The 21,036-nt window shown below is 35.9% G+C and overlaps 1 long non-coding RNA gene across 1 annotated transcript in view; it reads left to right on the top strand.

Moving 5' to 3' along the window:
* Positions 1–17,760, top strand: part of LOC117203869 (uncharacterized) — a 35,841-nt gene extending 18,081 nt beyond the window's left edge. The window contains exons 2-6 of the long non-coding RNA XR_004486807.2: positions 5,848–5,953; positions 10,633–10,748; positions 12,944–13,025; positions 15,776–15,883; positions 16,690–17,760. This is a non-coding gene — a long non-coding RNA (uncharacterized LOC117203869). The remainder of the gene's footprint in view (positions 1–5,847; positions 5,954–10,632; positions 10,749–12,943; positions 13,026–15,775; positions 15,884–16,689) is intronic.
* The last annotated feature ends 3,276 nt before the right edge of the window (positions 17,761–21,036 follow it).

Raw genomic sequence — 21,036 nt, 5'->3', positions numbered from 1 at the left:
TGTTCTCTCCTGTGTCCCTTGTTCTAGGGTTAGAAACAGCTCCCTGCTGTTGCTAGTGTCAGGATACAGCACCATCCCTCACTGTTTTCCTAAAACCTCACCCTGTACCTTTTAAAAAAAATCCTTTCTATTAAAATCTCATCAATTATCCAGTTTGAGTATGCCATTCCTTATTCTGCTGGAATCCTGGCTGCTATGCCAATTAAACTGTCATAGCCCATGGAGTTTAATGTTCTTCTCACTAAAAGTATTTCTATTTGGTATATTAATAAATCATATACTTATGTTGTTTCAACTATAAAAAAACAAGAAACCTACGAATCATTCTGCGAAAAGTAGTGGTTTACTTGACCTTAATTATTGTACATCTATCTCACCTATAATTTTATGAAATCTTGTCAGAGTTCAGTAATTTTTTTCTGAATGCATAATTTCACTTGACATACAAAGAGAAAAATCAAAGATAATGGAGGAACATTGAGGACACTGTAATATATGTAAAAATATTTTTGATGCATATTGGTGTAAGAAGAATACAGCAATTTTATCAGGGTATTAAATATACAGTGATGAATTGAAACAAATAGGTTCTACTCCACAAACACTCTTTCTAGGTTCAGTTACATTACGGTGAATATCTGGTGACATAATTTTGGTTTAAAGTAGGGAGGTGTTAGAAAATCTACTCTCATGTTAGCAGGATCTTGAGTTTCACATTATTTGGCTGAAGAGTTTCTGGAAAAATATTTCCCTACTCACTTATTCTCAGAAAACCAACAATTGGAATAATTCCAATCAGGAATTAACCAGGAAACATTTCAGACTCTAACCCTCTATGCTCCGGACCATCCTGAGTCAGTCATCCAGCTACAGTGCCTGCTCCAAGGCCAACACAGTCTTGAGAGTGAGAAAGAGGACATCCTTGCCCAGACTTGCAACCAGAGACTAGGAGAAAGGTCATGTGACATGCCTGACTTGTGAAAATGGGGGAAGGAAATACTGGGTCATTTCATTGTTTCCCAATGACTGTATAGTTTGTACAGCCTATGTATTCAACTGGGTAAGCGTTATATTTCCTCTCCTTATGATATAATTTCTACTATCTTACCTAATGACTCTAAAAATGTGATCTTGTAGCTCCATATTTAAATTTAGTTAAAAAATAATGTGATTAAAATGGGGAATAAACCCAAATAAGAGCAAAAAAGATAAAAAAGCAAGGCAGAAGACATTTCCAATCAAATTGCATTATTCAGGATGGGATAGGCTATATCGTATTAATAAAATGACCCCTGAAACCTCACCAGCTTAATATATAAAAGTGTACGTCTTGTTTACCCAAAGTCAGCTATAGTTTGATAGCTCTCCAGAGCAGTGCCCTTCCCAGTAGTCCCACAGATACCCAGGTTCTTTTCATCTTCTGGGGCCACCATCAGAAATTCTCGTTTTCCAGGGTGGCTATGTTGGGGGAAAAGAGAGCTGAGGATTGTCTAGACTCTCACTGCTGAGACTTAAAAGTCGCATGTGTTCTAAGGCACAGACCATAAAACTCATCAAATATTCCATGTGCTCTCTTACATCTTCCAGTCTCTATATAGTTAGTTCTGGACAATAAGACTACTTCCAGCCAATAGGCTATGAGCGGAAATGGCATGTCATCTCTGGAATGAGGCACTTACGTTCTTCAAGCTTTCTCTCCCCCTGCCATGGGACTGCAGTTCCAAATGGTAGAGCTACAAGATTTAAAAGGAAAAAGAAAAAAAAAAAAAAGAACCTGATCCCTAAGTCACTGTTTAGAAGGGAGCTGCCCTAGAGAGCTACTGGACCTACAGATGGCTTTGTGTAGGCAAGAGCAGAGTAAAGTTGTACGTGCTAAGCCTTAAGATTTGGAATTGCTTTCACAACATAACCCAGCCTATCTTTACTGATACCCCAGTGAAGATGAATACTTCAGAACTCAGCTCTTCAGTGGAGAAAGTTATAATGAGCTCGGTTTCCTAGAATCCTACTACTGTTGAAAGATGAATATTACAACTCAAAGTTAACAGCATTGCATGAACAGGGATAAAGTTATATGGCAAGAAATGCATCTATCCAGTTTAGAAGCAGTGATATATTTTAAATATAACAGCTAGTTCTCCCAAGAACAGATTTTATCTTACCCCTAACCATTTTTTTTTTCACTTTCTTTTCAGAATCTAAAATAATCTGACTAAGGGTTTTTTAACTGATGGCCAACAAATGTTTTCATAACAGACCTGAGTGACCATTTCCTCACAGTAAAGGATAATAAATTTTCAGGTATCCAGTTCTCTTATTAAAATAGGTCTTCCCAATTGCCTTTTCTCACCTATCAAAAATAATTTCAAGTATTTTTTAATTGAGCATGATATAGATTACAGAAACTGTAGACTCATAATCTCACTCCCTATATAAAAGATACTATTAATATTTTTAATGTGTTGGCTTCAGATTTTTTTTTTATATTTGGAAGTAGAAAGGGCCTGACCCTCTCTAAAATTGGAAACAATTCATGTTAGATGGTCCTAAGAGAAACAAGGCTATAAAATTATTTTTACTAACTTTGCAGATTTTAGTTTAAATATAAGTTGTACATAGTTTGAAATTACTTAATGGGAAACAGACATCCTTGCCTCTTGGTTGGGCCAAACCTCATGACTGGGAAATGTACAGCCAGAGAAACCATGAAAGTACATTTTAAATTTTGCTTTGAGTTTTGAATCCTTTGGTTTCAGTCAAGGTATATGAAGTCAGGTTTATGACTAAGAAAGCCACTTCTTCCCTCTCATGCAATGAATCGGAGGCAATAGGCAGTTAGCTAGAGCTCAGCATATCAGAGAGAGAATTGCTAAGCGGTCAAATACTCTTTTTTTTTTTTTTTTTACATCTTTATTGGAGTATAATTACTTTACAATGGTGTGTTAGTTTCTGCTTTATAACAAAGTGAATCAGTTATACATATACATATGTTCCCATATCTCTTCTCTCTTTTAAAGACAATAGCAGGAAACAAAATGTCCAAGTACTACTTTAAATTTATAGAACTATTATAAACCTAGGAATTTTTTTTTAACACTCAAAACAACATAAAAAAGAAGTCTTAAAGATATCTCTTATAGAAGAAATGGAAAATCAGTCATGTTATGAAGTGATTAGTAATAAAAAATTTCTCCCCTTGCTTATAGTATTTCTTTAATAATTTATTTTATATATATTATTCTTTTAAACATGTCACCCTTTGTTACAGTACAGGAAAAAAAATTACAGGTGAATTTTCAGAATCTCTTGTATCTCTCACATACCAGGAGGATTTTTTTTTCTTTGTTTCCATAATCTGGGGCTTTGTTGGGCAGCCTGGAATAGGGGGTGAAGGACGAGACAGTAAGAACAGTAAACAGACCTAGAGTCTGTCATTCAGAGTGAAGTAAGTCAGAAAGAGAAAGACAAATACCGTATGCTAACACATATATATGGAATTTAAGAAAAAAAAAACGTCATGAAGAACCTAGGGGTAAGACAGGAATAAAGACACAAACCTACTAGAGAATGGACTTGAGGATTTAGGGAGGGGGAAGGGTGAGCTGTGACAAAGCAAGAGAGAGGCATGGACATATATACACTACCAAACGTAAAGTAGATAGCTAGTGGGAAGCAGCCGCATAGCACAGGGAGATCAGCTCGGTGCTTTGTGACCACCTAGAGGGGTGGGATAGGGAGGGTGGGAGGGAGGGAGCCGCAAGAGGGAAGAGTTACGGGAACATATGTATATGTATAACTGATTCACTTTGTTATAAAGCAGAAACTAACACACCATTGTAAAGCAATTATACCCCAATAAAGATGCTTAAAAAAAAAAGAACAGTAAGCTGAAACCCATTCGATTGATCTTCACTGCTCAGGGCTGGGAGTTATTCTTTTGTAAAGAAAGAGTGAAAGGGCAGAGACAGGAGTGACAAGAGGTTGGGTTAAAGGAAAATTTTTAAAGACTTTAGAAATAGAGGGAGAAGATTGGGATTAAGTTGCCATACTGTGATGAGTGGGTCTTTGGGGTGATTGAAAGATAGATGAAGAGGATTTTTATGTTGGGTTTTGTGTTATGAATGGAAATCTTCTCTTCCAGAGGATTCAGTAAAAATTAAAGAATCTCTTTCCCAATTAGAGATGATTTTTCTCAATAAAATGCTGAAATGGGCCAAAGAGTGACCAGCTTCATAGGTTGTTCTGACTTTTAACAAGGTATTTTAATTATCTAGAAAAAAAAAGTTAACCAGACATCATTTTGCTATACAAAGCCAATAAGAAAACAACAAATAATGATTGATCAATGTGGTCAATCACTTAAAGAAAATTCTCAAAATAACAGACTGGGATCAGAACATATATTTCAGCGAGGAATGCTTCCACTTAGAAGTATCAGAAAGCATGTCTAACAGGAGCTTAACAATGGTGGGATGCTTTTCTTACATCACAAGAAATCTGAAAATAAGCCTCTGTTGGCATTTGTTCAGCAGCTCTATGATGGCAGACCTAACACCTCTGTTACTTTCTTTACTTTTCAAGATTGAAATGTGTCTGCCACTTAACAGTGGCAGGTCCTTGAGATGAGAGAAAAACTGGTTTGATCCTTCTAGCTTATGGCAAAGAAAGAGGATGACATAGGAAGTAGAGTGGCCCCAAAAAGGAGGCTTGGGGAAGACAGCAGAAAGGCTTTTGTGTAGTTCAGTGTTACCTACTTCAAGTTTGATTTCTAGGGGTGTCCCACAGAGAGCAATATTTTTGTTTTTTAATGATTCTCCTGTGACTATCCTCACTATTCAGATATTTCCAATTAGTCTGGTTAATACCAGATTGAAACCAGAGTCAGGAAATAAGGATGTATCTGGGCTCTGAGGCATAACTTACTCCTTCTATCCACCGTCTTCCGTAAAAATCGTTTCACAAAGCAGTATCGATATAAGCAATTTGGCATATATTTGTACCACTAAAAATCTCAGGTTCTTTAATTCTAAAAATGAGCTGCCTTTTGGATAGTAACAGAGGGGAAAGTTGTATCATCAAGGACTCTATTGGCTGTATGAAGTAGCTGGTATATTTTATAATCTTAAAATCTCTAACAACGGAAAGAAAAGGAAGGTTTTCTGTTTGTTTGTTTGGCTTTTTTTTTTGCGGTACGCGGGCCTCTCACTGTTGTGGCCTCTCCCGTTGCGGAGCACAGGCTCCGGACGCGCAGGCTCAGCGGCCATGGCTCACGGGCCTAGCCGCTCCGTGGCACGTGGGATCTTCCCAGACCAGGGCACAAACCTGTGTCCCCTGCATCGGCAGGCGGACTCTCAACCACTGCACCACCAGGGAAGCCCCGAAAAGGAAGTTTTGTAGGGAAAGCTAGAGTTTAATGTGGGTCATGACTCAAAACTTTTACATTTCCACCTGGATGGAGATTTGAAAACTTGACAGATTTCCATCAGAATAAAGTCAACATAACTTATGCCACCTACTTAAATGTGCCTTCAAGCATGTTTGAAATAATGCAATAGAGTATAGCTTCCAGCATCCCTCATTTTGTGCAGCACCACCTTTATGTGCTGTTTTGGTGGCTGGAGTGGCTCTAGTCAGCCCCTGTTCAATGAATATGAGCATCTTTTCTCTGAGACATTACAACCCTGGGCCATAATGAGGAAGTATTCATTAGAAGTGTTTTTATTTTCCTTACTGTGTGGGATTTATTACTGATCTCTCATTTAGGGTTGGTCTGAGAGTAGACTTTGATCACTTCCAGATACCTTCCCATGAACGTTTTTCACCTGAGTTTACTTGTCTCTTTTGAAGTTGAAGAGCTGGGAGTGCCCTGGATGGATAGATTTGGCATCAACAAAAAGCTGTTTTTTCAGGTGGTGCACTGTAAGGAAAGAAAAGAATACAACTGTGGAAAAAGGTATTTTGTTATACAATATGCAAATATTTATATTACCTTGTAGAACAGGTTTGATAAAACACACCCCAAACCAAGAAGAATAACATACACATAGCCTATTCTTCCTACTAATTCTAGCACCATAAAGAATGTGTTTCCATTTCCTTATCATTACAGAGGGTAAAAAAAAGTTTTTGGTGCTATACTGATAAAATTGAAAGATGACAAGAATTGCTATAATCCAAAAATGGTAAGAATAGGAATAAATCATATACAAAGAGGTGTTCTAATATATTAAGCCAACAGAATATAATGTTTTCCAAAAATGTATATATTCTTTTATTTATTATTGATAATGATGAGGATGAAGGTAATAATAATAGCTACTTTTTATTAAATGGCTTAATAAATATCTAATGACATGAATTTTATTTATTTTTTAAAACCACTTTATTTAGGTATGATCGTCATACAAAAAGCTGTAGATATTTAATGCATACAACTTGATGAGTTTGGGAATAAGTTTTCACTTGTGAAAACATCACCACAATCTATGCCATAAACATATCCATCACTATCCAAAGTTTCCTCATATAAATTTCAATTTTACATTAGCCCATTTAATCCCCACACCAACTTTAAGACATAGGCATTTCTTTTACTCTGAAAGGAGTGATAGTTTGCCTCAGGTCAAACTCATTGAATGTTGTAGAACTAGGAATGAAACTCAGGTTTTCAATACTTCAAAGTATAATTATTTAACACCTATTTTTTTTTTGTCTCTCAAACTTTAGAATGTATCCAAAGAAAATACTTAAAAAAAGAACAAATATGCATATATACCTGCATTTATATGTATATATATGCAGGCATATTTCAGCATTATTCATAATAGAAAAAATTTTGAAGTCATTAAAATTAATGAAGAGTGTATCAGTAAGTAAAAATGCTTATAGTAGGATGATGAATTTTAAAAGCTCATTGTAAAAAAGATAGGTGATCCACAGCAATAAACAATAACTCTACTTCTGTGGCTAGAGATTTAGAGATGTATAAATAAAAGAAAAACATTTATGAGGGTGAAGTATATACAAGGCATTTTAAGATATCACACAGGGCTTTCACTGTTTTATATGTGGACAATGGATCAAAAATAGATATAAAGGCTAATTGTCTTCTTTTTCTTAGATGGACTGATTTATTTTTATTTATTTATTAAAATTTTATACAATTTTTAAAAGTTACTTTCCATTTACAGTTATTACAAAATATTGGCTACATTCTCTGTGTTGTACAATACAACCTGGAGCCTATCTTACACCCAGTAGTTTGTACTTCCCACTCCCCCACCCCTATATTGCCCCTCCTCCCTCCCCACTGATAACCACTAGTTTGTCTCTGTATCTGTGAGTCTGCTTCTTTTTTGTTAAATTCACTAGTTTGTTGTATTTTTTAGATTCTACACATAAGCAATATCATATAGTATTTATCTTTCTCTGACTTATTTCACTCAGCATAATGTCCTCCAAGTCCATCCATGTTGCTGCAAATGGCAAAATTTTCTTCTTTTTTATGGCTTAGTAGTATTCCATTGTGTGTGTGTGTGTGTGTGTGTGTGTGTCTGTATGTGTGTGTGTGTGCATGTACCACAGCTTTTTTATCCATTCATCTGTTGATGGACACTTAGGTTGCTTCCATGCCTTGGCAATTGTAAACAATGCTGCTATGAACATTGGGGTGCATATATCTTTTTGAATTAGTGCTTTTGTTCTTTTTCAGCTATATACCCAGGAGTAGGATTGTTGGGTCATATGGTAGTTCCATTTTTAGTTTTTTGAGAAACCTCCATACTGTTTTTCACAGTGGCTGCACCGATTTACATTCCCACCAACAGTGTATGACGGTGCCCTTTTCTCCACATCCGCCCCAGTATTTGCTATTTATGTTCTTTTTGACAATAGCCATTCTGACAGATGTGAGGTGACATCTCATTGTGGTTGTGATTTGCATTTCCCTGATGATTAGCGATGTTGAGTATCTTTTCATGTGCCTGTTGGCCATCTGCACTTCCTGTTTGGAAAAATGTCTATTCAGTTCTTCTGCCTGTTTTTTAATCAGGTTGTTTGTTTTTTTGATGTTGAATTATAAATTATATTTAAAATTTCCAAGTTAGTTTAAATATTTTCATTTCTTATATATTATGAGACTAATAAAAATATTATGACATATCTTATAAATTATCATATTGAAGATCTCTGATTGTAGATAACAATGAATTCTTTGCTTTGTATTACATTGTGAGAGAATATATTAAACGAAGTTGATGATGTAATCATTAATACTAAAAATAGAAATAAGATATTTTCTCAGTGCTAAGGTAGCTTTTCTCTTTCACATTTTAACTTTTTTGAAATTGGGATGCACCTTGTAATCTATGCAAATATTTAGTGCAGGTTATGAGACATAATTTTTTATAACATATGAAATATTATATCAAGTAAACCTTTGGTATATGTTAGACACTGTACTTGACTTAAAAATGGTATGAAGTGAGGCAAAGATCATCGGGTTTAGAGACATAACAAATTTCTACAACTAAACACATTAGTAACTAAGACTAAAAAGCAAAACCTTGAACTAGCTAATAACTTTTTTTATAAACAGGAATTTTGGGGAGGCTATAATTATAGCACATTGGTATGAGTAAAAACTCAAGGCAGGAATCTTTGGTTCATGGATATAGCCCTCAAATCTAGTGTAGCAGCTGGCATGACTCAAAGTGTAAATGTTGAGTGAATATTTGAGCTTCTCAGAATTTTACAAAGTTCTAAATATTTAAGTCAAATTAGGTAACAATGGCAAGTACAGATATATATCTTTTGTACCAGGCCAAGTTCTAGGTGCCCTTCTCATATGAACTCACTTATACTTGTCAACCTTATAAAGTAGGTGTTGTTTTTATTCCCATTTGATAGGTGAGGAACCAGAGGCTTTAAGCAACCTGCCCAAGGTCACACAGCTAGTAAATGTTGGAACTGGGATTTGAACTCAAGCCAGATATCTCTGAGCTCTGTGCTCTTCAACAGTGCACTACACTGCCTCTGTAGGATTTTAAGGATTATCTAATCTATATTCAAACCTCACCTGAGGTCTCAAGCATTACTGACACAATCTGTTAGATCAGATCTTTATTCTTTCAATTCCCAGTCTCATATTTCTGCCTACTACGTCAAAGGCGAGGCCGACAATCCAAGCATGCGGATTGGTGGTGGTGGTGGTCTTTGTGATTAAAGGTTAGGTGTTTTGCAGTTTTAAACAAATAATAAAATTACTATAATAGTATTTAACTATTTTTTGCTGCCCTGCGAGGCTTGAGGGATCTTAGTTCCCCAACCAGGGTCAAACCCGTATCCCCTGCAGTGGAAGTGCAGGGTCTTAACCACTGGACTGCCAGGGAAGTCCCTGTTTGACATGATATGGCTCAGGTTAAGCAAAAGTTGTTGAACAAAAATCTTAGTATTGATTTGGAGGTTACATGGTAAAATTAGGACAAGATCCCACCTATAATAAACAAAATCAAAGTGTAGGAGTTGCCAATAATATTAATAATATCTTTAAGATAAGTTCATTATCATAGAATGAGTTTTTAGCAAATAATTATATCAATACACATACAAAAAACTTATGAATAATGACTCCATTTAAACAGAGCTTATGCTTCTGTTACATGTTTCTTATTAAAATGTATTTTGCATGCAATTTTAAAGAATTAAATGAAATTATTCAATAACTCACCTTCCTTTTTGATAGCAGAGTGTTAGCAAATAAGACCCAACTTAGCTTTTAAACAACATATACTGCTGGTTATCTTGATTAATAAAAGGTTTAGGTTTAAGGCATCTTTCTTTATACCTCAAAATGCAATTATAAGGCACTATAATTGTGTCAGACATCGTAGTAAATGCAGAATCGATATCAAAGCCACAGCGGGGATATGTGGACAGATTCTGTTTATTCCCCAGTCAGCTTCTTAATGATTCAACCTCTTAATCTCTGTGCGTTTCCTGATATTCTAGACAGGTGACAAGACCACTACCTAAGGCTCCCAGAACATTCTGCTGTAGGCCAGGCCCAACCAGGTCAGAGAAGAATGGCAGGCTCTTCTTAACATAAAAATAACAGATTCTTTGAATGACATCAGCGCCTTTAGCACATGGTGAAATTAGGCAAGATTTTGTTCTCAAGTGCAGACCATGAGAATGAGGAAAAGGAAACTTATCTCTGAGAAGAGAATAATCCCACGTACTTGGCGGATACCAGCCACTGGGCAAACAGCTGATTGGAGGAGTAGTTTAGGAGAAGAGAAAATTACACGGGAATTAGAGTCAAAAACTTGGGTTCAAATGTCAAATTAACCACCTTTTAGTAGTGTGAGCCTGAAGAAGTCTCCCATCTTCCCTAGGTAATGATTCCTACACCAGTAAAATTTGATTAATAAAACCAACTGTGAAGATAATTTTTGAGAATTAAATAAGAATATGTCTAAGTGTTTAATATAGGGCCTGTATGTAGTAGATGATAAAAATTTTTAGATGAATCCTGAAAACATCATGTTAAATTTTTAAAAGTTGGTTTATATGTCATATAGGCCTTTCTTCTCCTACTTTTTAATTTTTCCATTTTTCTCTCAATTTTTGCAGATGACAAAGGATGTGCACCAAATGCAACATAAAGACAAATAATCAAACAAATGGGGCTTAGGAGAAAAGAAGAGAAGATGAAGGATGTACACATTTTCTATCATAGCTATGCTATGGTACGTAAGTGCTAATAATCTACCATTGACCTAATTTATTTTCTTGCATTATAACCCATTTTCTGTTAAAAAATTATAATAATATGCACTATCACATGTCTTATGGTACTCTTTCTTAGGTATTAATTTATCTGATTGATGTACTGACATATTTAGCAATCAAAATCTATAGTTTTTATTTTGAGAAAAGATACCACTGATGTACAGGTCCTCACAGAAAATGAATTTGCCTTTGCACCCTCATGCTGCAGAGGCAGGTGACAGCTCCCCCTACTGACCAACAGTGAAGAGGAAACTATGCACATCTGGTCATATGTGCATACGCTAAAAGCTACTAAGAACTTAATTTATGGGTCTATAGGTGGGAAGACATCTAGACAAATACACACACACATATGCATGCAAGCACACACACAAAAACGCTATCTGCATGCACGCACACACACAAAATTCACGTTTTCACTCCTGTCCCATATGCATAGGCTTGACAAACGCTGACCATATGGAGAACCAGTTGACAGAATTGAACGGCATCTTCTTTTTGTGCATAGCAGGAGTGCAATCCAGGTGGACTAATGTAGGCATTTAATAACAGCTATGTAAACCTGCATCCCAGGCACCAAGACATTATTTATTTATAAGTCATTTATGTTTAATGCCTCAGAGTCTGAATGCACAAACCATCTACCATTACAGAAGTACTGGTGGGCAATAAAATGCATTAGAGCTATGTACAATGCACAGTTTAGTATCAAAACCTTTCTACACTGTAGAGTTTTACAAAACTATTAATGACATCAAACACTAAGCACTTAAGACACCATTTTTTTTTTCTGCTACCACATTAGGAACATCAATGGACAGTCCATTTCAACTTGCATCATCCATCCATTTCTAGTATGAAATTAATTTTCTGCTTATACAATAAAGTTTATCTCCACAGTTCTCTTGATTTTGATCCACAGCAGCAAAGGCATGTACATCAGCAGATCAGTACATCAGACAGTATTTTAATTTCATCCAGTTATGAGGTACTCAGGAATCAATGATGCCTGCATTAAGTTTAACTATTTTTTTCATATTCTTTTATTAGTTTCTAACTGTGTCAGACTCTTTTTAATTTATTGAACTATTCAATCAATGTTCATTAGACGTTGACTCTGGGCCAGGCAGTATGCTAAGTGCTGGGTATGCAGCAATGAGCCAACCAAACAAAATCTCTTCCTTCATGGAGATTACATTCTAGTGGGGAGAAATGAATGTCCTCAGTAATTCACACTCAGTCTCTGTCTTCAGTGTATAAAATGTTTCATATAAGTAACAGTGAGTATTCATCATTCCCTTAATGAAGTTTGGAAATGTGAGTTTTGATTGTCTTATGATGGCCTAGACACTGTAGTCGGCCTGTTCTTTAATAAACTTCTGGCTCTATTTCTAGTTTGTTGCTGATGTTTTTAAATGGGCCCCAAAATGCTAATAGATAGACACCTTGTGAAAATCAGATATTGTGAAATAAAAAATGTGAAATCAGTGGTGCTTACGATATGGAACTCAGTGGGAGATGTGCGTGCATAAAAGAACTTACTACTATTTCTTTAAGACCTTGATCTTTTTCCAGTGTCCCAAAATATAAGCCATCTCTATCACTAAATTTATCATTCTTCTCATTTACAGGGAGCTACAGAAACGCTAAATAAAGCATGATTTGCAAAATCCCCATAAGCTTTGAAAGAGCAGGAAAGATCATCAAAACAAAAATGCCTGTGTACAGACCTGAGTGGGGTTCACGTTTAAGGTTACCTTCTGTTAAAGCTCTGTTTTTAAGCTACTCAGATTAGCTTGTTGAAGCCAAAAGGTAACCTTTCAAGACTGATACGTTTATTAAGTCAAGACTTGGCCACAGAAGACAGTTGCGTTACCTTTTAGCTCCAGGCTGGTGTTGATTATCACTGGGCTGAAAAGTGACTTGCTAACCATGCCCAAGTGCAGGGGAAGCATGTGATCCAGAGTTCCCAGCTACTCTTCTTGTTCCTAATACCAGCACAGTGCGAGGTGGGTGGCCTTGACCATTACTGTCTCTCTCTACAGTAAGGGGTTTGTTGAGGTTTTATCCTGTAGAATGTGCCTGAGTAGTAAGGAGAAGAGATTACATTTAGTTAATGCACTTTAAGGGATTCTTTCTCATGTCTCTATAGAATGACCATGAGAGGAAAATAAAGATACCAAAGAAATATTTGAAGCAGGTCATGACCAAGTAGTACAGAAGAACAAACACTGGTAAGGTCCAGTGAAGGTAATGTCGGAATGTAAACTGTTCCCTAGAAATGTAATTCTATATAAAATACTAAATAGACCTATAGAGATAATTCTAGCTAGTACTGGAGAGCAAACAGCTCCTTTTTAATATTAAACATCTTTCCTGCTATTATCCACACATTTCTTCTCTTCTTCCTTCTGCTGTTTGTATTCTTGGTTGGTAGAACGGAAATGGTTCAAAACTAGTTGCAGCCATCTTCTTTAAGTAAGGTAAAATGCAATGGATAAATTGCGCTAAAGAATAATGATTGGCCTGCAGTTACTCCACTTTTTTTTTTGTTTGCAGAAAACTACTGCAATCATGTATTTAATCATGTATTTACATTTTTAAAAGTCTGAAATGGAGTTGTAGATAATTTGTAGAATTCTGTATCCTTTCAAGTGTCAACGTTGATATTTGGTCCCTTGGAAGAGGAAACAGAGCTTTCACAGCCCCAACTCACTTTGGAAACTTCTTCACACTCTGAGACTTAGGACACACCATGAGAAACACGAGGGGAAAATTAGAAGGTTGGACCTCGGGGAATCGGCTGACTAGTTCTTGGTTTTCTCACCTGAGTCAGTACAAGAAGTTTTTCTCCTTAACTGTAATCTTAATTTAAAATGTTTCTCATACAATTACAAAATTAACAGTGTACTTGACTAAAAAGCAAAGTTATTTTTCTCTTGAGTTGCTTTTGAAACTTCAGTTTTGGGGAGTGAAGACTGTATTCATTTGCTATTGTAGTTTTAACAAATAACCACAAATTTAGTGGCTTAAAAATACACAAATTTATTACCTTATTCTGCTGGTCACAGGTCCCAAACAGCTCTCACTGGGCTAAAATAGAGGTGGGTAAGCTCTAGGGGAAAATTCATTTCCTGCTTTTTCCAGCTTCTAAAGCTGCCCGTATTGCTTGGTTTGTGCTTCTTCCGCCAACTTTTTTTTCTTTTGTCACCAAGTGTAAGCCTTTTATTTTAAATTTAGTATATGACAGGGATTCATTTTCTCTCCAGAAATGTGATGCTAAATATTGACCATTTAAAACCTAATAAGGGCTTCGCTGGTGGCGCAGTGGTTGAGAGTCCGCCTGCTGATGCAGGGGACACGGGTTCGTGCCCCGGTCTGGGAGGATCCCACATGCCGCGGAGCGGCTGGGCCCGTGAGCCATGGCCGCTGAGCCTGCGCGTCCGGAGCCTGTGCTCCGCAACGGGAGAGGCCACAGCAGTGAGAGGCCCGCGTACCGTACCGCAAAGAAACAAAAACAAAAACAAAAAAACAAAAAAACCTAATAAGATGCTGAGTGGGCAAGATTAATAATTCAAATGCATTAACATTGCAAATGTCTCTGAATGTTGCAGGCTGCCATCATAGCACGTATTTTATTTGACTCCATGGTACCATTACGCTAGCTGCTGCTCTAAATTCTTCCTCCATCTTTGAAGCCAGCAATATAGTATCTCTCTGACACTGCTTCTGTTGTCACATCTGTCACGTCTCTTGTCTCTGACTTTCCTCTTCTGCCTCTTTCTTCCACTTTTAAAAACCCTTATTAGGGGACTTCCCTGGCCATCCCGTGGTTAAGACTTTGCCTCCCAATAGGGGGTTGTGGGTTCAATCCCTGGTCGGGGAGCTAAGATCCCACATGGCTTGTGGCCAAAAAACCAAAACATTAAAAAAACAGAGGCAATATTGTACAAATTCAATAATGACTTTAAAAATGGTCCACACACACAAAAATCTTAAAGGGACTTCCCTGGTGGCGCAGTGGTTAAGAATCCCCCTGCATTGGCACGGGGTTTGATCCCTGGTCTGGGAAGATCAAACCATGGGTTTGATCCCTGGTCTGGGAAGATCCCACATGCCGCGGAGCAACTAAGCCCGTGAGCCACAACTACTGAGCCTGTGCTCTAGAGCCCATGTGCCACAACTACTGAAGCCCACATTCCTACAGCCCGTGCTCTGCAACAAGAGAAGCCACCGCAATGAGAAGCCTGCACACCACAAGGAAGAGTAGCCCCTGCTCGTCACAACTAGAGAAAGCCCACTCAGCAACGAAGACCCAACGTGGTCAAAAATAAATAAAATTAAAAATAAATAAAAATTTTAAAATGTTTTGAATTCAGAACACAATGATAAAGAAAAATTTATTTTAAAAAATCTTAAAAAAACAAACTCTTGTGATGGCATTAGACCCACACAGATAGTCCAGGAAAATCTCCTTAATTTAAGCAACTGATCAGCAACCTTAATTTTATCTGCAACTTTAGTTCTCCTTTGCCTTGAAACCTAACATATTCACAGGTCTGGGGGATTAGGACATCCAATGGGAGGACATCTTTCAGATGCCACTATTCTGCCTACCACAGAGACAGTAGGTGAGAAGTATTTAATTTCATAATAAAAAGTCAGTTGATAAACACATATAGTGAAACTTGAATTAAAACTTTCAACCTCACCTCCAGATTATGGGGTGATTTAATAGCTTACTTTGGTCACCTACTAACTGACCAAATACTACAGCTGAATGGATCCTCTCTCTGTTAATTCACTCAATTTATATTCTAGCATTCAGACATAATTTTAATAATATTCTCTAGAAATTCACTTAAAAATTTTTGAGACTATAACTGATTTTGAAGTATCTTTTTTTTGTCTCAAAAACAATCATATATAAAGATAACAATGTTTAAATAACAGAAAATCCATTGTTCTGCCCTTCTCCTTTTAGCTTCTTCCAACGTATATAGGCTCTGATGAAGAAAAATGACAAATTTATGGAAAGAAAGAACATTTCCTTCAGCAAGCAAAGAAAATGGAAAAATAGGAGAGAGAAAAGGTAGGTTGAACAAGTGTACTTTACCATTCATAGTTTGGGCCTGATGGAGTTTCAGTTCGAAGCTTTTATTGTATCCTTGCTCTGTCATGGCTCAAAGTTTCATTTGCAGTTTTTGTGAATAATAACCCATCAGTTTTTCAATCACAATTTATGAAGCAAAGTGCTAGATTCTAGGATTGTAAAGAGGAACGAGACAGGGTGAAGGCATAAAGACATACAGTTTCAGTGCAGTAAGGGAAGTATGTTAAGAGAGATATTTGTGGATTATTTAAGGGAGCACTAAGAAAGTGTATCTAACACATCCTGGAGAAGAAAAACAAAGACAGATTCAGGAATAACTTCCAAGCAGATAAATGCCTGCACTGAGTACTAAAGCATACAGGGTAGAAGTGGAGCACACATTCCACGCTCAAGGAAAACCATGAAAAGAAATGTGAGGAAGCCCCTAGTGTAGCAGGAACTCTAAGCGTCTCCTTGTCACCATGGTCAACTTCTTTCCACTCTTCAAGATACACTTCACAAACCATCCCCTCTGAGAAATCATCCCTAACCAGCCTTATGTAATCAAAACTCATTACCATAGCTCCCTATTTACTTCTTTATTGGTATTTACTACAGTCTTTGATGATGTTAATGCATGTGTTTAGCATTTTGCTTCTTTTCTCCCTCACTAGAATGTATAATAAACTCTACCAGACACTATCTCATCAGTGCATTTTTCTAAAGTTTTTCATTAATGAAATATCTGCAGTGATTTTAATGATAATTTCTTGTAAGTTTCTTCCTTATTCTTCCTCTTTCTTCAGCTGCCCATGAATTGCAAGAAATCAGAGTGGAGCTGGGAAAAAGTCCAGAAAAATCTGAAACTTGCACATGGCCATCCAAATGCAACAGTGTCCCCAGGGAAGATGATTTCCTGGGATTTGGATGTAGACACAGAACAAGAGAGTATAAACAAGCTTGGAAATGTAATCCTTTCTCACGGCTTTAGAATAACTAAAATAATTTTTAACAACATTAATTTGGTGACCTTCAAGTAAATATCCTTCCGATATTTAAATTTGTAATGCAAGACAGTGTATAAAAAAATTGAAAACATCATGTTGCTTGACATCCAGAAGGAATACATTTGAAGGCATTTATTTCATGGATACCCAAATGTATATATGCCATTTTCTTTTAGACGTCTACTTTTTTTTTTCTCTCAAAAGACTTTTAAAAAATCACAACGTCATGTTGAGAGGTAGGTTCTGGCTTTTAGGTAAAGTGCATTATCTAGCTAAGTGACTAAATTCATACTGTACCACAGTTGAGAATCTTCAAAACTATATCTTTAAAAGTGAAGATTTATTCTTTCTGACTTTTGTAGGAAACAGCCAGATGTGTATCTTTTAATTTAGAGTTCTAACAAATCACTGGTTATCTACCAAATCACAGGTTATAACTAAGACACACACACACACACACACACACTACACACTACACACTCATGTCTTCCTAGGCTGGAAATAAGGATTTAGTTGTCTAAGATTATAGTTTTCATTTTCCTTTCTTTCCAGCATCTGGTAGCTTAGAGTCAGACACACAGCAGTTACATAAGGCAGACTCCCACTAGGCTCACAACCACAGCATCTAAATTATTTTTCAGGTAGAACAAGATGTTTCCTATACCTAAGTTCACATGAGAGATGTTTTCTTTTCACTTTTTTATTTAGAAAAAAATTGGTAAAATTTACATATAAGTAAGAAGCATATATCTCAAACAGACCTTCTTAGGATTAAAAGGAAAAGGAAAAAAAACCCTTTTAGCTTACTAAGATACTTTTGTTGAAAAACAGAACACTGCCTTAGGTCTAAGAAAGAAATAAAAATAAACACACAATTATGTTTACTCCCTGTTGCACTGGACAAAATCAGAATGATAGAGCCAGCCAAGCCAGAGACAGTAATCTTCTTAATCAAGATTATTCTTTAAGACTACAGAAAAACTGGGAAGACAGTTCATTTGCATTCTTTTCTTTTTTCCCCCCCACAATGACTGGTGTTAAAATTGATCTTCAATTACTAATGTAATTATTCATTTTCAGTGGTGAAATGTAATCATTAGTTGTCTCACAAATTGCTATTAGTTCCCTTGCTATATTTAAAATTTTAAATTCATTTCAATATAATGAATATTTATTTTATTCTTACTATCACAAACATTTCAGATTTACTTCCTTGTCTGCAATATTCCCATCTGTAAGCAACATCTTAGTTATAACCTTAACTGTTAAGAATGTTTATCCTGGAACTGTACATACTTATCTCTGATACAAGAGAGAACATGAAAAGAACTTTAAAAGAGGTAGAAGTTTTATGAAAGTAATCACATTATAACTGAATAATGTTTCCAAAAAGATGTATAGTATCCCACAAACGCATCTTCAAATAAATTAAATATTTCTCTGCTTTTTTAAACTTTATAGCACCTGATAAATCACCGTGGATTCCATAGGAAATATTTCAAGATGACTTGAAAATTAATGAGTTAGTAAGCTAGGTTCAAAGCTCAAGAAACCCATGAAAATGTTGAGGAACACTTAACTTTTGACTTTGCAAGCCTTGGAAGAGAATTAATTTTATGACAAAAATTAAACTAAAATAGTATGCAATTATAAACATGAGTTTTAATTTAACTTATTTTTATCACCTCAAACTCATACTCTCATTCCACACTTCTTTAAAGCACTGATATTTCATGCCATCATAGCAAATTAAACAAGAGGATAGTTGGCTGAGATCATTTGAACTTAATGGTAACAAAATATCAACTGTAAATATAAATTTTGACTTAGAGGATATGTAAAAATATGACTCCCACTGGCTATAACATTAATTGCCGAAAAACTAGAACTTTTTAAGAGTTTATACAACTAAAATTTATAGTGATATACCCCTAACATTTAGACCATTATTTAAAATAATTAATTACGTGTTCTTTATGGGAGAATGACTTTATTTCCAGAAGACAAATGGATAACTCAGTGGTAGATATGGTGTATATTTTTCTTTCATGATAATTGTGGATAGTCAAGATCCAGGGAAAGAATATAGTGGAAAAGTATCTTAGAATTATGATTGAAAATACAAAATTTTTAAAGACATTTTTAAGATTTAAAACACTACACATGATTACATATCCATTCATTCCACATTTATTTATTAAGTTAATGTTGGCTATCCTCTAGAGATACTTCAGTTAATAAAATGTTCTTTTTATACTTACCCATTCTGTTTCTTGCCCGTTTAGAGTACAGGTAGAAACTTTCTGTGAAACATATTTACAAATAGCCTTTAAAAGTCTGGTATTAAAAAAAACAAAAGAAAAAAAACAAATAGCCTTTAAAAGTCTGGTATTGAGTTTTATAAGTTATTCTTTTTTTTTTTTTTTTTTGTGGTACGTGGGCCTCTCACTGTTGTGGCCTCTCCCGTTGCGGAGCACAGGCTCTGGACGTGCAGGCTCAGCGGCCATGGCTCATGGGCACAGCCGCTCCACGGCATGTAGGATCTTCCCGGACCAGGGCACGAACCCGCGTCCCCTGCATCGGCAGGCGGACTCTCAACCACTGCGCCACCAGGGAAGCCCTATAAGTTGTTCTTAGAGCTGTTTTTCTCCCCTCAAATAAGCAGTCAGTTACTTGAAAAGACTTAACTGCAACAGCAACAAACCCCTTAATTTATACAGTTTTAAACAATTTTCCACAAATTTCTGGAACATTAAAAAAAATATTTTCAAAACACATATCTCAAAATTTAAAGTATATGTTATTTCATACAGGATTCTTTGCTTTTTATAAGTACATTTTATTGCTGCTTTTTAGCACATGATGACATAATACTGTTTGCTAATATATTCTATTTATTTGAAAGGATGCTCAGTAATGTGGTAAAAGGTAACATGGTGGTATTTTAATATAGACTTTTTCTTGTGCTGTTTACCATCATCAAGACTGTAGTTTATGTCTGTAGAGCAGTTGATTAGAACATTGGGTTAATCATAGGTTTGATTTCTATGTGGGCTGCATGGTATAAATCCCTCACAACCTGGAAGAAATGGACAAATTCTTAGAAAGGTATAATCTTCCAAGACTAAACCAGGAAGAAACAGAAATTATGAACAGACCAATCACAGGTAATGAAACTGTGATTGATAATCTTGTTTGTTCTTTAATTCTTCTAGGTCTTTGTTAAACATTTCTTGCATATTCTCAATCTTTGCCTCCATTGTTTTTCCGAGGTCCTGGATCATCTTCACTCTCATTATTCTGAGTTCTTTTTCTGGAAGGTTGACTGTCTCCACTTCATTTAGTTGTTTTTCTGGGGTTTTATCTTGTTCCTTCATCTGGTACATAGCCTTCTGCCTTTTCATCTTGTCTATCTTTCTGTGAATGTGGTTTTTGTTCCACAGGCTGCAGGATTGTAGTTCTTCTTGCTTCTGCTGTCTGCCCTCTGGTGGATGAGGCTATCCAAGAGGCTTGTGCAAGTTTCCTGATGGGAGGGACTCTTAGCATCTTTATTGGAGTATAATTGCTTTACAATGGTGTGTTATTTTCTGCTTTATAACAAAGTGAATCAGTTTTACATATACATATATCCCCATATCTCTTCTTTCTTGTCATTGACCTTTAATTGAAGCACCTAATTAGCTTTCAAATGCTAAAGGCAAGAAAATGTTGATGTATTGGTATCTTAAACCTTGAAAGCCTAGTAAAAACCGATGCTGGAGTTATGATGGTCACTATCAACTTTATATATAAAGTATTTATAAAGTATCCTATTATTAATATGAATGTCTTAATAAACATTTAAATGTCACAATTCTGTTTTAAATTTTATGCCTGTTTTTGTTTTGTTTCCTTTTTTTCTTGTCAATGGTTAAAGCTGTACAGCTTAATGCCAGGTTAATGATCAACTTTGTTCTCAGAGTTAGTATTTATAAATAATTATCTAAGTACAGGAGTGGTGAGGTATAGAGCCTGAATAATTTAAATGGTCGAAGCTTAGAGAACATCCATAGACAAAATGACATTTAATGGAAAATCTCAACAATAGGGCATACCTTAATATAAAACAATTGAATGATTTGTTAAAGGATAATACGTCTATATGTA

This window comes from Orcinus orca, chromosome 6, assembly GCF_937001465.1.
Source record: "Orcinus orca chromosome 6, mOrcOrc1.1, whole genome shotgun sequence".
Classification (NCBI taxonomy): domain Eukaryota; kingdom Metazoa; phylum Chordata; class Mammalia; order Artiodactyla; family Delphinidae; genus Orcinus; species Orcinus orca.
Note: the sequence above shows the minus strand (reverse complement) of the source record. Positions and strands in the feature narration are given on the sequence as shown.